The following is a 20,097-nucleotide window of genomic DNA, read 5'->3' as shown; positions in this document are numbered from 1 at the left end:
TTGTGTTAGATTCTTCATCTGCAATGCCACTGAAGATTCACAGTATTGGCATTGTTTTAGATCTCTGTCTGGATGCTTTTAAAGAATGCATATAAATCTTACCACATGATGGATTCTGACAACCCTACAATATTCTGTTATGCTAAAACTGATTTAAAAAAATAAAAAGCATTGTCAGCAGTAGCTTAAGAAATGCTCACATATTCATATATGACAAAGTGAAATCCATTGTCATATACCAGTTCAGGCTCAGATAACATAAAAGCAGGAGAAATGGAATGTTTAATAAGTTACTGTGAGGATGGGACAAGATTCCTCTCCCAATTATATTTACAATACTGACTTGTGTTTATAATGTATAAACATGTTATTAATTTAAACTGATTTTTACCCATGAGAAGATCTGTTTTGGTAGTTTTAAATATTTATCCTCCTGAAACATAGATTTTACATCTGTCCCAATGAGTAATGTGTCTCAAAATATAATCACTATTGTAATATCTTATTATTAAAAGTGTTTCTCAAAGCTGAGTTTTTGGTATTTTAGCTAAAGCCAAATAATTTGTTGTGTGAAATTTTCCTGTGCACTATAACACTTTTAGAACCACTATATAATAAATGTGACTAGGCGTCACTGTGGCAATTAAAATGTGTGTTAGTCATGTTCGATTTTGTGACCCCATGGATTCTATAACCTGCCAGGCTCCTCTGACCATGGAATTCTCCAGGCAAGAATACTGGAGTGGGTTGCCATGCCCTCCTCCAGGGGATCTTCCTGATCCAGGGATCAAACCCTGGTCTCCTGCATTGCAGGCAGATTCCTTACCATCTGAGCCAACACAGAAGTCCCTAACATAACAGTAGATGCTGGGCTTTATAACATGCACAGTAAAGGAAAACTGAAGAGATACAGTTGCTAGTTGTACTCATTCTTGGGACAGGAGGGTAGAAGTAGAGGAGACTTTTTTGGCCTTTCATGGAAAGGATGCAGAGTAGAAACAACCACAAACCCTTTGAGTACTTCCTTAAAAGGTGCAGAGAGGAAGGTTTCCCTGAGTGGATTTGAACCCCCCAACCTTTTGGTTAGCAACTAAATGCTCCAACAGACTGTGCCACAGAGGTACGTGCAATTACAAAATAAATGCCCAAATAAGAACAGAGGAAAAACTGTAACAACATCAAAGATGGGTTATTCATACTGTCCAAAATGAGTTATGGGTTTATAGTTTTCAATATATAACTCTTCTATTGTATATTTGTAAAACTTCTTACGATTAAAGGTTTAAAAATGTCACCTTCTATTTGTAAATCTGGTTAGGTAAGCAGCAACATTTCTCTTTGACAACTACTGTATTCATGTAAGAATTGACCTTTTCACAAGGGAATATTTTTATTAGAGTAATATAGAAATTTTTTTGATTTATGTATGTAATTCACTAAATGGTATGGTAAAGTAATGACATTTCTTTTCTGACTCATCTCATCTTTGAAACAACAATGATGACATTTCTTTAAACTTGATTTGGCGTAAACATTATTATCCAAAACCCTTCCATATTAGAAACTGGTTATCAATGAGCAATTATAAAGTCAATTCAAATATGAACTTAGTAAATATTAAATACTCAAAACCTTACACAATTAATTGCTGTGTTCCCAGTAGTCAAGCCATTCAAACTCCCATTATCATTGATTCATATTGCTTATATTGAATAACCAACTTATTAATAGTTTTGTGGTCAATTAAGATAATAATTAACTCATTCTATTTTGTCCCTCAGGCCTTCAAGAATGTTTTCCTAAATCTTTCTTTATTCTTCATGATATCTTGATCAAATCCGATAACTTTTTGAGCCAATTTGAATTAGAACTGTCTTAACATTTTAAAGTGCAACTTAAACCAAGAAAAAAAGATTAAGGCCAAATTATAAAAATCGAGAATAAAGGAGAAGTGAAATACCATAAGTGAAATTCATATTATAAAATAATATTTTAAATTTATTCCAAAAGTTCAGTCAACATAGATAAACTGGACAAATTCCTAGAAAGACATATATTGTCACATATGTGCGTGCTAAGTCACTTCAGTCATGTTTGACTCTGACACCTTATGCACTGTAGCCCTCCAGGCTCCTCTGTCCTTGATATTCTCCAGGCAAGAATACTGGAGTGAGTTTCCATGCCCTCCTCCAGGGAATCTTCCCGACCCAGGAATTAAACCCACATCTCTTATGTCTTCTCCATTGCCTGGCAAGTTCTTTGTCACTAGCCTCAAAATGAACTAGAAAATCTTAATAGATCTAAGGCAAGTGGGAAAAATTAAGCATTAATAAAAAATCTCCAAACCAAGAAAAAGTCATGGCCACAAGGCTTCACTGGGAAAGTCTAGAACTATTTATAGACTGCTGCTGCTGCTGCTGCTGCTGCTAAGTCGCTTCAGTCATGTCCGACTCTGTGCGATCCTATAGACAGCAGCCCACTAGGCTCCTCTGTCCCTGGGATTCTCCAGGCAAGAATACTAGAGTGGGTTGCCATTTCCTTCTCCAATGCATGAAAGTGAAAGTGAAGTTCCTTAGTCGAGCCTGACTCTTAGCGACCCCATGGACTGCAGCCTACCAGGCTCCACTGTCCATGAGATTTTCCAGCCAAGAGTACTGGAGTGGGTTGCCATTGCCTTCGCCAATTTATAACAATAACAAACACCCTCTTCCAACAACACAAGACTCTATACATGGACATCACCAGATGGTCAACACTGAAATCAGATTGATTATATTCTTTGCAGCCAAAGATGGAGAAGCTCTATACAGTCAGCAAAAACAAGACCGGGAGCTAACTGTGGTTCAGACCATGAACTCCTTATTGCCAAATTCAGACTTAAATTGAAGAAAGTAGGGAAAACCACTAGACCATTCAGGAATGACCTAAATCAAATCCCTTATGGTTATACAGTGGAAGTGAGAAATAGATTTAAGGGCCTAGATCTGATAGATAGAGTGCCTGATGAACTATGGAATGAGGTTCATGACATTGTACAGGAGACAGGGATCAAGACCATTCCCACATAAAAGAAATGCAAAAAAGCAAACTGGCTGTCTGGGGAGGCCTTACAAATAGCTGTGCAAAGAAGAGAAGAGAAAAGCAAAGGAGAAAAGGAAAGATATAAACATCTGAATGCAGAGTTCCAAAGAATAGCAAGAAGAGATAAGAAAGCCTTCTTCAGTGATCAATGCAAAGAAATAGAGGAAAACAACAGAATGGGAGAGACTAGGGATCTCTTCAAGAAAATCACAGATACCAAAGGAACATTTCATGCAAAGATGGGCTCGATAAAAGACAGAAATGGTATGGACCTAACAGAAGCAGAAGATATTAAGAAGAGATGGCAAGAATACACAGAAGAACTGTACAAAAAAGATCTTCACGACCCAGATAATCACAAGGGTGTGATCACTCACCTAGAACCAGACATCCTGGAATGTGAAGTCAAGTGGGCCTTAGAGAGCATCACTACGAACAAAGCTAGTGGAGGTGATGGAATTCCAGTTGAGCTATTCCAAATCCTGAAAGATGATGCTATGAAAGTGCTGCACTCAATATGCCAGCAAATTTGGAAAACTCAGCAGTAGCCACAGGACTGGAAAAGGTCAGTTTTCATTCCAATCCCAAGGAAAGGCAACTCCAAAGAATGCTCAAACTACTGCACAATTGCACTCATCTCACAAGCTAGTAAAGTAATGCTCAAAATTCTCCAAGCCAGGTTTCAGCAATATGTGAACCGTGAACTTCCTGATGTTCAAGCTGGTACAATGTCATGAACCTCATTCCATAGTTCATCAGGCACTCTATCTATCAGATCTAGGCCCTTAAATCTATTTCTCACTTCCACTGTATAATCATAAGGGATTTAAGTTCCAGAAAATCATCTATTTCTGCTTTATTGACTATGCCAAAGCCTTTGACTGTGTGGATCACAATAAACTGTGGAAAATTCTGAAAGAGATGGGAATACCAGACACTTGATCTGCCTCTTAAGAAATTTGTATGCAGGTCAGGAAGCAACAGTTAGAACTGAACACGGAACAACAGACTGGTTCCAAATAGGAAAAGGAGTTCGTCAAGGCTGTATATTGTCACCCTGTTTATTTAACTTATATGCAGAGTACATCATGAGAAACGCTGGACTGGAAGAAACACAAACTGGAATCAAGATTGCCAGGAGAAATATCAATAACCTCAGATATGCAGATGACACCACCCTTATGGCAGAAAGTGAAGAGGAACTCAAAAGCCTCTTGATGAAAGTGAAAGTGGAGAGCGAAAAAGTTGGCTTAAAGCTCAACATTCAGAAAACGAAGAGCATGGCATCCGGTCCCACCACTTCATGGGAAATAGATGGGGAAACAGTGGAAACAGTGTCAGACTTTATTTTTCTGGGCTCCAAAATCACTACAGATGGTGACTGCAGCCATGAAATTAAAAGACGCTTACTCCTTGGAAGGAAAGTTATGACCAGCCTAGATAGCATATTCAAAAGCAGAGACATTACTTTGCTCACAAAGGTTCGTCTAGTCAAGGCTATGGTTTTTCCTGTGGTCATGTATGGATGTGAGAGTTGGACTGTGAAGAAGGCTGAGCACCGAAGAATTGATGGGTTTGAACTGGGGTGTTGGAGAAGACTCTTGAGAGTCCCTTGGACTGCAAGGAGGTCCAACCAGTCCTTTCTGAAGGAGATCAGCCCTGGGATTTCTTTGGAAGGAATGATGCTAAAGCTGAAACTCCAGTACTTTGGCCACCTCATGCGAAGAGTTGACTCATTGGAAAAGACTCTGATGCTGGGAGGGATTGGGGGCAGGAGGAGAAGGGGACGACAGAGGATGAGATGGCTGGATGGCATCGCTGACTCGATGGACATGAGTCTCAGTGAACTCCGGGAGTTGGTGATGAACAGAGAGGCCTGGCGTGCTGCGATTCATGGGGTCGTTAAGAGTCAGACACGACTGAGCAACTGATCTGATCTGATCTCCAATGTATAGACTACATAATATCAATTCTTCATACACTCCTTCAGAAAATAGAGGAGAAAACACTTTCCAGTTTATTCTTTGTACCAAAAGTCAATCAAAAATATCCGGGGAAAAAAAAAAGCATGGATTAACCTCATAAACACAGATACAAAAAATTGCTTAAAAATATATTAGCAGTCAAATCCAGAAGTATATTATAAAGCTAATATATAATGACCAAATATCATTTATCCTAGGGATGTAAGGTTAGTTTAACATCTAATAGTATTATAATCACGGAGAAGGCAATGGCACCCCACTCCAGGAATCTTGCCTATAAAATCCCATGGGTGGAGGAGCCTGGTAGGCTGTAGTCCATGGGGTCACTAAGAGTCGGTCATGCCTGAGCGACTTCACTTTCACTTTTCACTTTCATGCATTGGAGAAGTAAATGGCAACCCACTCCAGTGTTCTTGCCTGGAGAATCCCAGGGATGGGGGAGCCTGGTGGGCTGCGGTCTATGGGGTCGCACAGAGTCGGACACGACTGAAGTGACTTAGCAGCAGTATTATAATCAATGTGATATATCATATTAATAGAAGAAAGCATTGCATAAGCATTTTGATAGACTCAGCATTAGCATTTGACAAAATCTCATCCATTCATGATTAAAAAAAAAGAAAAAGGCCCTCAATGAATAATGAATAGAAGGCAACATTTAAAGAAGCCCATAGCCAGCAGTATATTCAATGGTGAGAGACCACATATTTTCTTTCTAATATTGAGCTTATGGCAAGAGTGTATGTTCTTACCACATATTAACCTTTGCACTTGAGGATTTATTTAGTGCAACCAAGTAAAAATAAAATTAGGGTTCAGGATGGGGAACACATATACACCCGTGGTGGATGCATGTTGATGTATGGCAAAACCAATACAATATTGTAAATTAAAAAAGAAATAAATAAATAAATAATAAAGAACATACAAAAAAATTTTTTTAATTTAAAAGTATTCAGATTGAAAATAAAAAAAAAATTTATCAAAAAATGTCAAGACCCTGTAGGTTGGAAACCCTAAAATATCCACAAAGAAAGTTATAGGTATAATCAGGGGAGTACATCAAGAACAAAATTTAAAATGGCTATTGTATATCTAATATACTAGAAAAAAAAAACAGAAAAAAAAGAACTGACAAAAAATTCAAGTCACAATAGAGTCAAAGATAGTAAAATATTGAGGAATAAATTTATCAAAATAAAGGTAGGAATTATAAACAGAAATTGACAAATCATTTCTCAGAGAAATAAAAGGGATTCCTGATAGAAAGGACTGCTGGTAGAAATATAAAGCTGTAAAGTCACTTTAGAAAATAGGTTGGAACTTTCTTTAAACACTGACATGTGAAGTAAGATTCTCTCAGTTGTGACTCTTTGTGACCCCCATGGTCTATACCGTCCATGGAATTCTCCAGGCCAGAATACTAGAGTGGGTAGCCTTTCCCTTCACCAGGGGATCTTCCCAACCCAGGCATCGAACCCAGGTCTCCCGCATTGCAGGTGGATTCTTTACCATCTGAGCCACAAAGGAAGCTCAAGAATTAAACACTGAATGTGAATTTATAAGCCAACAATTCCACTACCAGATGTCTACCTAAGAGAATGAAAGGAACATCCACAGAAAACCTGTATGCATATGTTCATGGAGGTATTATGCATACGGCCCCAAACTGGGAACAATTCAAATGTCTATCTTTTGGTGAATAGATTAACAGTAGCCTATCCATACTATAAAATTATATAATAAAAACAGGAAACAAAACAGTTATATGTGCTTAAACAACATGAATGAACCTCCAACATTTATGCTTTATTGATAAGACTAACAGCACTTACTGTTTTTGTTTTAGTCTCTAAGTTGTGTCCAACTGTTTTGCAACATGATGGACTATAGCCCTTCAGGTTCCTCTGTTCATGGAATTTTCCAGGCAAGAGTCCTGGAGTGGGTTGTTATTTCCTTCTCCAGGGGATCTTTCTGACCCAGGGATTGAACGGGCATCTCCTGCATTGGTGGCAGTTTCTTTACCACTGAGCATCTGGGGAAGATCAATACCACTCCTTGAAATTGTGAATCACTCAGTCATGTCTAACTCTTTGTGACCCTATGATCTGTAGTCTGCCAGGGTCCTCTGTCCATAGGATTTTCCAGGCAAGAATCCTGGAGGGGGTTGCCATGCTCTTCTCCATGGGGTGGGAACCTTCCTGATGCAGAGATAGAACCCAGGTTTCCTGCATTGCAGGCAGATTCATTACCATCTGGACCACCAGGGATTCCCCTCTTACTTGGAGCTTATTTAGCTGCAGAAAGCAAAAAGTTTCAGAGACTTTGGGCTTCTGACACATAAGAGCTTCCCAGAGATTCCAGCTCTCAGCTGTCAAGTCTTCTAAACTTCCTGGGGGCAGATATTAAGACATACCCTTTTAGAATTCATTAAGGGCTTCCCTGGTAGCTCAGATGGGTAAAGACTTTATCTGCCTGCAAATCAGGAGACCTGCGTTTGATCCCTGAGTTAGGAAGACCCCCTGGAGAAGGAAATGGCAACCCACTCCAATATTAATGCCTGAAGAATTCCATGGACAGAGAAGCCTGACAGGCCACAGTTCATGGGGTGGCAAAAAGGCGGACACTTCTAGGAGACTTTCACGTTTTAAAATTCCTGACCCCAAAATGTTCTATCATGATCTATTATGCAGCCATAGGTGACCAATTCCAATGATAAGAAATATCAAAAGGCATATTAAAAGGAAATAAGCTTTTCAACTAGGGTTACTAGGCCTAGGGTTACTAGGCCACTGCAGGGCACAGTGGCCATGGTGTTGGAAATGGTATTCATTTCCAGAAGTCTTGTAGGAGCTTTCCTCCAGAGTGTTGTTTTTGGGTGGGGGGAGCTCCCACTTGGTCCCAGGTCTGCAGACACATCAAGCAAGGCTTCTGCTTCCATGGAGTTGGATGCAGTTATCAGTTTCCACACTCACCAGGCCTCCTGGAGTGGATTCACCATCCTTCAGAGCCATATTTCACTCTGTCCTGACTCACAGGGGCTCTAAGCCCACCAACTTTAGTCAGGCTGGGTGAGCCCCTGCTGGGATATGGAGCCTGGCCTGGGTGATTGGCCAGCAAGGCTAAGGAAGTTGGTGAGAGTTTCTGAAGGTCTCTTTCCCCATCATCTGCTGTGGGAGATCACAGCTACTCTCAGGACTCTCAGGTCAAGTCAGCGTCTGGCGTCACTTCAAAACCCAGACTTTGAGAGCAAGCAGGACAGTAGAGGCATCATATGTGACATCAGTATGGACAAGGTGTGGTCAAGCCAGAGGCCACGCAGATCATCAACTTCCTGTCCATCTATACACTCGCCTACTTCTTGGGGTGCTGGTGTCTATAGCAGGCAACCTGTCAGGTCTTCCCTCTGAATTTCATTATGCCTGTTCCCAGCGTCTGATACATTCCAGCTACATCACACCCCACATATTCTATGTGAACACAGAGGCTGAGAAGGAGCAACTCATCAGGAAATCCAAGGCCCAGATCAGCAGGACGGGATGCCAACAAAGCTTGTTTTGTTGGGGTATTGGTTAGTCACTATGTCTGACTCTTTGTGACCACCAGGCTCCTCTGTCCATGGGATTTTCCAAGGCAAGAACACTGGAGTGGGTTGCCATGTCCTCCTCCAGGGGATCTTCCTGACCCAGGGATTGAACTCACATCTCAAGCTACTCACAAATTATTCATTAATTGTGTATATATTCAAGTGTTCTAGAGGGTATGGTAAGCCATATATATCAAAGATGTATAAGATAAAGTCCTGGCTACTAAGAAGTTCACATCTGAGAGGATCCCTATGCAAATAGGTGAAATACAATATAGTTCATAATGCCAATAAAGTAACATTGACAATGCAAAAATATTTTCAATGTAAAAATACTATTTTTGAATTCCAATTTTGATAGGTGAAGTTAAAACTTTTCTGTACATATCTAAAATATCATTTTATTCAAATTTCGACCTTTAGGTGACAAGCTTATTATGTAGTTTTAATTTCCAGAGAAAAATCAGATGCTAATTAAGGAAACAAAAGCCTGACACAGTTGTGTATGTGATTCTGATAGAGCAGTTTTACTGGTTTAAACTACTCCTAAGTTAGCTTGATTACAGTAGGGTACTCATAAGCAGTTGAAAACTTACAATAAAATATAAATTATCACAACAAATTTGGATTCTATTTTATTTACACATCATACAATTGTGAGAAAATTGGTATTATTTCTAAACTAAATGCATGAGTATATTGGCATTAATAATTATTATCATCATGTATACAACACATTGGAGGCTTTATGAAATGGTTGAATATTTATAAGTAATTTATTAAATTATGTATTATTTGTCTGTATTACACATACTACAGAAATGTTGTCAATACTGGTATAAATCAAAGTTACTTTCTTCGAGAATACAAAATATTGATAGTTTCATATGCTGCTTAGGGAAAAAGGAAAATGTTAAATGGTAGATAAACTACCTAGACTCATAAATGTAAAGTAAGGCTCTCATGGAGAGTAAAAGAAAGGCAATTAGAGGAAAAAAGCTATAGCTTCAAGCCAGAACTGAAACCAATGGTTTTATTCAGCCTTCAAACGTCAACTCGACTCTCTGAGTAAGTACATGTCTTCATAGCAGTACATGTCTTCATAGCAACATTAAGCTGCTTTATTTCCCAAATCCATGTTAATATTTAAAACACTAGAGAATTTGGCATTTGGTTTCAACATCAGTATCCATCCAGTGACCTGGGTATTATTTTTAAGGTGGAGATTTCTTGGCAATAATCCCAGAAATTCTGATTCAGTATGTCTTGAACAGGGTCCAGGAACACTCTAACAGTTGACTCTGATGCAGGTGAGAGTTGAGAAGTTGAAGAACAGTTGTAGAAATGAAAGGGCCAACCTGCACATTTACTCTCAATAAACGTACGCATGACGTCAACACTCACAACAAAAGACTAACCAAATTAGAAAGAAATGTCTCCTGCTCAAACACTGCAGAGAATCCAGTCACCCCTGTTGCTTGATTCTTGTGACATAAACCTCAGTTGATACACTATAACCCATACAGTGCTGATTTATAGGAAATGCGGGGACCTTGGGGAATTTGGAGAAGTGAAATATGCCTCTCCGGATATATGCTGAGCTAGAAACATAGTTTTGATGGAAACAGAAAATAGTATGGACTCAAAACACACCTAAAAACTTCTCAGTTTCTCTATGTGCATTTAAGGCTCTGTTTGACAAGGCCTCTGACTTTCTTTTCTTTCTTTTTCTAAAAAATGGAGATATTAATAATTGACATATGGTGGTGGTAGTTTAGTTACTAAGTCATGTCTCTGTGACCCAATGGACTGTAGCCTGCCAGGCTCCTTTTTCCATGGAATTCTCCAGCAAGAATACTGGAAAGGATTGCCCTTTCCTTCTCTGGGGGATCTTCCTGACCCAGCAATTAAACCCACATCTCCAGCTTGGCAGGAAGATTCTTTGAGCCACCTGGGAAGCCCATAAATGGCATATAACATTATATTAATTTAGTTGTACAACACAATGATCTGATATTTGTATTGATTTTGAAATGGTTGCTTAAAGCAAAAGCACAGGTGTGCATAATGATGAATGTGATCAAAACATACAGACTTCCAGTTATAAATAAATCAGTCCTAGGGATGGAATGCACAGCATGGTGACTGCAGCTGACAATAGAATACTCTATATGATAAAGTCTTTCAGAGAGGAGAGCTCAGGCTTCCTTTCTGAATGTATTTTCTTTACCCTCCTGTCCACACTCTGGACACCCACTGTACTACCCTACTTGTAATTTTTTATCCAAACATGAGATTTGATACCATTCTGTCTTTGCTAAAGATGTTTTCTCCACCTAGAACTCCCTCCTCTCCACCTTTTTCATATCTTCTCCATCTTTTAAAGACTTAGCTCAAATGATAATTCCTATGATGTGACATACTATGCTTATGCTTTTAAGTTTTTTATTTTAAAAAAATAAAACATTATTTTTAATAATACAAATAATTAAATAATTATTTTTTCTTACAGCACTTTGTATTTTGCTTGTATTCTTAATGAATTCAACCAGATCATTGTCTTTCTCACAAAATTTTCAGGCCTAGTGATTAAGTAATGGGGTTCCCAAGTGGCACTAATGGTAAAGAACCCATCTGCCAACGCAGAAAACTTAGAGATGTGAGCTCAATCCCTGGGTCAGGAAGATCCCCTGAAGGAGGAAATGGCAACCCACTCCAGTATTCTTGCCTGGATAATCACATGGACAGAGGAACCTGGTAGACTAAAGTCCATAGGTGTGGCAAAGAGTCGGACACAATTGAAGTGACTTAGCAGCAGTGATTAATACAGCCTCTAAACTCTCTTCACTTTTAGAGACACTTGTCTTTGTGTGTGTGTGCTTAGTCACTCAGTCATGTCTGACTCTGCAACCCCATGGACTGTAGCCCGCCAGGCTCCTCTGTCCATGGGGATTCTCCAAGACAGAATACTGCAGTGGGTTGCCATGTCTTTCTCCAGGGGATCTTCCCAACCAAGGGATCAAATTCAGGTCTCCCGCACTGCAGGTGGATTCTTTACCAACTGAGCCACAAGACTTGTTTAGTTGCTGATAAAACATGTATGGTAGGCAACCTTCTAAAATGGGTCCCAAGGATCCCCACTTCTTGGTACCCACATAAGTTGTGTGTGTGCTAAGTGACTTCAGTCATGTCCGACTCTGTGTGACCCTATGGACTGTCGCCTGTCAGACTCCTCAGTCCATGGGATTCTCCAGGCAAGAATACTGGAATGGGCTGCCATGCCCTCCTCCAAAGAATCTCTAAAACCCAGGGATCAAACCCACATCTTTTAGGTCTCATACATTAGCAAGTGAGTTCTTTGCTGCTAGCACCACCAGGGAGGCCCACCCATATAAGTTACCTCCATGTAATTTTCTGTCCTTAAGTGTGGTCTGGATCTAATGATTTGCTTCTATTTAATATGCATGTGTTAGTCATTCAGTCGTGTCCAACTCTTTGTGACCCCATGTACACAGGGTCCTCTGTCCATGGGATTCTCCAGGCAAGAATACTGGAGTAGGTAGCATTCCCTTCTCCCTTGGATCTTCCCGACCCAGGGATCAAACCCTAGCTTCCTGCTTTGCTGAGGCAAAAGTGATAGCACTGATAAGAAACGGCATGGCATCACTTTTGCAAGGGAGTAGAACTCTATTTGAAGAAGACAAAATCCATGGAGTCATCTGACTCCTCCACCTCCTCCTTCTTCCTCTCTCTTTTCTCTGCTGATACCTGGGCTGAAGCATCAGCAGGAGTTTCAGAGTCACCCTCTGGAGGCAGATGTGCTGGCCAGCTCGTTAATACCCTGGACAGTGACTGATATCTTCAGTGTTGTTTTCCTTTTGGCTCACTGGTGACCTTGTTGAGCCAGGTCATCATCTACCTCATTGGTCCTTGTTCTGTCCAGGATCTTCTTTATATCTTTGGCACTGGAAAAGGCACTGCCATTAAAGGCAGTGAGCAGGTAGGAGGTGGCATAGTATAGGTAGACAGGATTTTCTAAATATAGGGAAATTATCACAATGAAATCATTAGGAACTGCTGTAGGGTTTTTTTGAGTGTAATCTAGTGATGAATACTTATTGGATAGAGATCGAAATCTACCCGCTTACAACACGGCCACACACATACCATTGCATATATATTTCCCTAGTCTCATATTTTGAGACTTTGTAGATCAGGCAGGGAAGTATCTGCCTGCAATGTGAGTGTCCCAGGTTCAATCCCTGGATGGGGAAAATCCCCTAGAGAAGGGAATGACTGCCCATTCTAGTATTCTCACCTGAAGAATGCCATGGACAGAGGAACCTGGTGGATTACAGTCCATGGGATCGCAGAATCAGACATGATTGAAGGACTAACAATTTCACATTCACATATTATTTTTAAAATGCAAATTAACTATAGAACTCTAATAGGTAAGTAATCTAATGAGCTTAAATATAGATGGATAGATAGATAATAGATCGATGCTGAGATATAACACTAATTTCAATTCAATTATTTGTACAATGCAAATGTACATATAATTACTATGTTGTTTTTCAGTTGCTAAGTCATGTCCAACTCTACGACCATATGGACTGCAGACCACCAGGCTCCTCTGTTCATTTAATTTTTCAGGCAAAAATACTGGAGTGGGTTGCCATTTCCTCCTCCAGGGGATCTTCCTGGTCCAGGAGTCGAACCTGTATCTTATTATGTTTCCTGCATTGGCAAGTGGATTCTTTACCATCAGTGCCACCAGGGAAGCCCTGGCTCCAGTCTTGTTTTGGTTAGTCATTCACTGTGTGATAAATGGAATATATCTTAGCTTACAGTTTCTTCACTCTTGCAATGTGGATAGCAATAAATTGAGTAAGCATATATAAAGTTACTATAATACTTTGGTTTACTAGCTTAAAACATTTCTTACAATTTTTATAGAGAAATTAGGTACTTTTTCTCATTTGGCCTGAGAACACTATCCCATGTCTATTTGGCACACGGGCAGAAGGAAACCCTTTAAAATTTTTTATCAAAAAAGTTTCTTTTGTTTAAATTTTTTATTTCTTAATGACCTGTTTGGTCAGTATAAATCTTTTGCAACTTTCCCCTGAAGGCTATCTGGGAATACATTTAAGTCCATTGAATTCAGCGTAAGTTGCATAGTTTTAACTAAATTAATTTGGGGGATCAACTTCTAACTATTCCCAAACTCTCCTTAGGAACAGACTTCAATCTTAGTTTTAACCCACAATGAATAATGCTTTGAATGTAAATAATGTTCTATAGAAGTTTATAAAAAATTAGATGAAATTTTGTTGAGCCTATTACAGATAATAATCTCAGGCTGATTTTTCTCTACTGAAGATGACATTATTTGCATTATGTTGAAGTAAGAGACATTAATGCAAAGTAGTTCTAATGCTAAATAACCTTAAAAATTAATTACCTTACAGTTTAATCCCAGCTTATAATGGTGCACTTACATACAACATATTCCCAAAGTATAGCACTTAGTAAGTCTACCACTGATTTCCGATCTGTTCCACAATGAATGGGAACAATGTATCACCATCTGGATAACTAACACAATCAAGAAAAGAAGAATCGTCTCTGGTATCATCCATTTATTTTATAATTTTGTAACTTTTCTAAGGCTTTAATGTAGTTATTTATAATTATCTTTGTATAGTAATATATGTGATAGTCAATACTTACCCCCCCCAAAAAAAACACAAAAAATTAGAAACATTTGCTGTTGAAAGTTTCTGATAATTTGAATGAAGTGAATTTTTGAGACTTCCACTTTTTTTTTCAATTTGCAAGATTAGTATCATAAAAACAGCAAATCAGTAATGCATTAAAGAATTATTAGGGGTCTAATAAAATTATTTGGACCGCCAACTGTTGTAACACTGATTAATGATTGCTTTTTAATTAATTGGAAGTTGTTCAATCAGTGTACCATTTCATTTCATCTGAGAGTTTTTATAGAAGGGTCAAGGCCAAAGCATATGCTAGTACAATCTGCAATAAGGTACATTTACACAATTTTTTTCCACTTGGCAGGGCAAATGTGGGCTATTTATTTCATAGTCATTCACCATGACAATAATTTCCTGCTCAGGCTGGCTAGTTTGAGCAGAGAAAGCAACCTTATATATTAAAATTTAAATAAAGTTGACTTTTAAACTCTGTGAGTGCAAATAAAACTCACAATAACCTATTCTTATTGCAGAATCATTAATTACCACATGGTATGTGCTTAGCCTCTTTCTTTTCCATGGAGATGTAAGGTGCATAGCTTTTGTCTCACCAGACTTCTTTGAAGATGCTAAATTCCTCATAGTAGTCTTTGAATAGACAGACAGTGGAGTGGATAGAAGTAGATAATTTAGAAATATTAGCCAGCCGCCCTCTTATAAGGTGTGCATATGTATGGGTTGTGAGTGTAAGTCCCAGTTCGGCATGTGTCCCGGTGAGTGCCAACATAACTGATGAGACTCCATACTGTGGGGTTTCCTAAGTTGCATTTAGGTAAAAACTACATAGGATGTGACTGCAGCCATAAAATTAAAAGATGCTTGCTCCTTGGAAGAAAAGCTGTGACCAACCTAGACAGCACATTAAAAAGCAGAGACGTTACTTTGCAAACAAAGGTCCATCTAGTCAAGACTATGGTTTTTTCCAGTAGTCATGTATGGATGTGAGAGTTGGATCATAAAGAAAGCTGGGCACCAAAGAATTGATGCTTTTGAACTGTGATATTGGAGAAGACTCTTAAGATTCCCCTGGACTGCAAGATCAAACCAGTCGATCCTAAAGAAGATCGGTCTTGAATATTCATTGGAAGAACTGATGCTGAACCTGAAACTCCAAAACTTTGGTCACCTGATGCAAAGAGCTTACTCCTTAGAAAGACCTTGATGCTGTGAAAGACTGAAGGTAGAAGGAGAAGGTGACAACAGAGAATGATATGGTTTCATGGCATCATAAACTCAATGGGCATGAGTTTGAGCAAGCTCTGGGACTTGGCGATGGACAGGAAAGCATGGAGTGCTGCAGTCCATGGGGTTGCAAAGAGCTGGACATGACTGAGCTGAACTAACCTGACATAGAAGGTAGAGATTGGAGTGGAGTCAGTGTGTGCTCTAATTATACTGATAATTAACAAAATATGGCCTGAAAATAGCACAATATTGTTAATCAACTATGCTCCAACATAAAATAATTTTTTAAAAAATCTGGTTTTCTAAGTTTGAAAAATGACAAATTTAGGAACAATGATGCTTGCATTGTAAAGTGCATACTCCTCTTATATTCTCCAAATGGTCAAAGCCCAGGCTCTGACCTGCTACTACAGGTGCCCTCACACCAGATGATGGTTTTTGGTGGATTTCGTACCCCATGGGGAGAAGGAGAACTTTTAGAGCTACAGTACAGTTGAGTGAAGAACTAGAGGCAGACTTTCATCTTGAGTTAGGGTACTGGATCTAATATCTGCCTTTAAAAAAATACACATTTTCCATGTGTATTAACAGAAAGGTTAGGTGACACAGAATAGTTTTAATGAAAACTATTTTATTATAGACATTATGTCTTAAATAATAGAAATTATTTGAATAGGCTACTTCTGGTCAGTTATCACCTAATACATCCAAATCATCAGAGTGAATATAATGTAGTTCATAGAGGTCTTCTACCCCATAACTTAGATATCTCATTTTCACTCTATTTGTCAAAGATCTAAGAAAACTAAAGTTTATTTCCTAACTATTTTATGGTTAAACTGCCATCAGTATTATGGATAAAGGAAATAATTCAGAGTTAAAATAATTGAAAGTGTGAAAAAGATGATGAATAACATATGTAACAATAATAGGAGGTGATATGGGAAGGAAGAAAGATACCTAGCAGGAGAGTGAAAGTGAAGTCGCTCAGTCCTGTCTGACTTTTTGCGGCCCCATGGACTGTAGCCCACCTGGCTCCTCCATCCATAGAATTTTCCAGGCAAGAGTACTGGAATGGGTAGCCATTTCCTTCTCCAGGGGATCTTCCTGACCCGGGGATTAAACCCAGATCTCCTGCATTGCGGGCAGACGCTTTATTGTCTGAGCCACCAGGGAAGCGCCCATGTGGCTGGAAGTTCAGTTACTTCAGTTCAGTTGCTCAGTCATGTCCGAATCTTTGCGACCGCATGAATGGGAGCACGCCAGGCCTCCCTGTCCATCACCAACTCCCAGAGTTCACTCAGACTCATGTCCATCGAGTCAGTGATGCCATCTAGCCATCTCATCCTCTATCATCCCCTTCTCCTCCTGCCCTCATTCCCTCCCAGCATCAGAGTCTTTTCCAATGAGTCAACGCTTTGCATGAGATGGCCAAAGAACTGAAGTTTCAGCTTTAGCATCATTCCTTCCAAAGAACACCCAGGGCTGATCTCCTTTAGAATGGACTGGTTGGATCTCCTTGCAATCCAAGGGATTCTCAGGAGTCTTCTCCAACACCACAGTTCAAAAGCATCAAATCTTCAGCACTCTGCTTTCTTCACAGTCCAACTCTCACATCCATACATGACCACTGGAAAAACCATAGCCTTGCCTAGATGGACCTTTGTTGGCAAAGTAATGTCTCTGCTTTTCAATATGCTATCTAGGTTGGTCATAACTTTCCTTCCAAGGAGTAAGCATATTTTAATTTCATGCTGCAGTCACCATCTGCAATGATTTTGGAGCCCCAAAAAATAAAGTCAGCCACTGTTTCCACTGTTTCCCCATCTATTTCCCATGAAGTGATGGGACCAGATGCCATGATCTTCGTTTTCTGAATGTTGAGCTTTAAGCCAACTTTTTCACTCTCCTCTTTCACTTTCATCAAGAGGCTTTTTAGTTCCTCTTCACTTTCTGCCATGAAGCTAGTGTCATCTGCATATCTGAGGTTATTGATATTTCTCCCGGCAAACTTGATTCCAGCTTGTGCTTCTGCTAAATATGCAGTGTAACAGTATACAGCCTTGATGTACTCCTTTTCCTATTTGGAACCAGTCTGTTGTTCCATGTCCAGTTCTAACTGTTGCTTCCTGACCTGCATATAGGTTTCTCAAGAGGCAGGTCAGGTGGTCTGGTATTCCCATCTCTTTAAGAATTTTCCACAGTTTATTGTGATCCACACAATCAAAGGCTTTGGAATAGTCAATAAAGCAGAAGTAGATGTTTTTCTGGAACTCTCTTGCTTTTTTGATGAACCAGCGGATGTTGGTAATTTGATCTCTGGTTCCTCTGCCTTTTCTAAAAGCATCTTGAACATCTGAAGTTCACAGTTCACTTATTGCTGAAGCCTGGCTTGGAGAATTTTGAGCATTACTTTACTAGCGTGTGAGATGAGTGCGACTTCACTTTCACTTTTCACTTTGCACTGGAGAAGGAAATGGCAACCCACTCCAGTGCTCTTGCCTGGAGAATCCCAGGGACGGCGGAGCCTGGTGGGCTGCTGTCTATGGGGTCGCACAGAGTTGGACGTGACTGAAGTGACATAGCAGCAGCAGCAGAGATGAGTGCAATTGTGTGGTAGTTTGAGCATTCTTTGGCATTGCCTTTCTCTGGGACTGGAATGAAAACTCAGTCCTGTGGCCACTGCTGAGCTTTCCAAATTTGCTGGCATATTGAGTGCAGCACTTTCACAGCATCATCTTTCAGGATTTGGAATAGCTCAACTGGAATTCCATCACCTCCTCTAGTTTTGTTCATAATGATGCTTTCTAAGGACCACTTGACTTCACATTCCAGGATGTATGGCTCTAGGTGAATGATCACACCATCGTGATTATCTTGGTCATGAAGATCTTTTTTGTACAGTTCTTCTGTGTATTCTTGCCATCTCTTCTTAATATCTTCTGCTTCTGTTAGGTCCATACCATTTCTGTCCTTTATCGAGCCCATCTTTGCATGAAATGTTCCTTTGGTATCTCTGATTTTCTTGAAGAGATCCCTAGTCTTTCCCATTCTGTTGTTTTCCTCTATTTCTTTGCATTGATCGCTAAGGTAGGCTTTCTTATATCTTCTTGCTATTCTTTAGAACTGTGCATTCAGATGCTTATATCTTTCCTTTCCTCCTTTGCTTTTCGCTTCTCTTCTTTTCACAGCTATTTGTAAGGCCTGCCCAGACAGCCATTTTGCTTTTTTGCATTTCTTTTCCTTGGGCATGGTCTTGATCCCTGTCTCCTGTACAATGTCACGAACCTCAGTCCATAGTTCATCAGGCATTCTATCTATCAGATCTAGGCCCTTAAATCTATTTCTCACTTCCACTGTATAATCATAAGGAATTTGATATTTGACAGCAGGAAAGGAAACTTTAAATCAGAAAAGCATTTAAAGAGAATGGGCAAGGCTAACATTCCATACTGTTCTCCGGATAGTGTGTCTATTCAGGCAGCTGACTGGATTATCTACTCTGAGAGGCTAACTGAGCAAGGAAGGCAGATTTGAAAGGAGACAGCAGAACAGAGAAAGCATACAGTAGAGGAGCAGCCTTCAGTGTGCCTGTTTAGCATGGCAGGGATGTGTGCGTTTCCTCGGGATCCAGTGGACACAATAGAAAGCTGGAATTGAGAAACCATGCTGTGAACTCTCCCAAGAAAACCATCTGTGGCACAAGGGGCCTTGGACCTGAAATTAAGAAGCTGTAGGGTCTACCACTGGGTGCTCATAACAAGTTCATGGACAGATGGGATGCTCAGAACGCCAACACCAAATAACTCAAAAATTACATGAAGAGAGTTAGTATTTGGGCATTCCACTTAGCCAGTCTGCTTTAATCCTAGAAGTAGTGGCAAAAAGGGGAGTGCTCTCTCATCAACCGGGGGTATATGAGAGAGATTTATGTGAAATAATAACATTTGCAGCAACATGGATGGATCTAGAGATTATTAAGCTAAATGAAGTAAAGCCAAAGATAAATATATGATATCACTTTTATGTGGAATCTAAGAAAATAATAAAAGCAAATTCATTTGCAAAACAGAAATAAACTCACAGACTTAGAAAACAAACTTATGGTTAGCAAAGGGGAAAATCAGAGAAGGGATAAGTTAGGAGTTTGGTATTAACATACCAACTAGAATAACTAGAATATATAAAATGGGCTTCCCCAGTGGTTCAGTCGTAAAGAACCAGGCTGCCAACCCAGGTTTGATCCCTGGGTCAGAAAGATCTCCTGGAAAAGAAAATAGCAGCCTACTCCAGCATTCTTGCCTGGGAAATCCTGTGGACAGAAGAGCCTGGTGGGCTACAGTCCATGAAGCTTCAAACAGTCGGACACAACTGAATGTGACTAACTGAGTGAGACTGTTACTTTCCTATCTATACCCACTGAGTTGAGACTGATCAAAAACCTCTCAATAGACATGTTTGGTTAGCTCCTCCC

General features: G+C 39.6%; 1 protein-coding gene across 8 annotated transcripts in view; it reads right to left on the bottom strand.

The window, feature by feature from the left end:
- The window catches only part of CDH12 (cadherin 12), a 1,193,543-nt gene that overhangs the window by 14,216 nt on the left and 1,159,230 nt on the right, over window positions 1-20,097 (bottom strand). The window lies entirely within an intron of this gene.

Source organism: Bos javanicus, chromosome 20, assembly GCF_032452875.1.
Source record: "Bos javanicus breed banteng chromosome 20, ARS-OSU_banteng_1.0, whole genome shotgun sequence".
NCBI lineage: Eukaryota > Metazoa > Chordata > Mammalia > Artiodactyla > Bovidae > Bos > Bos javanicus.
This window is presented reverse-complemented; position numbering and strand designations above follow the sequence as displayed.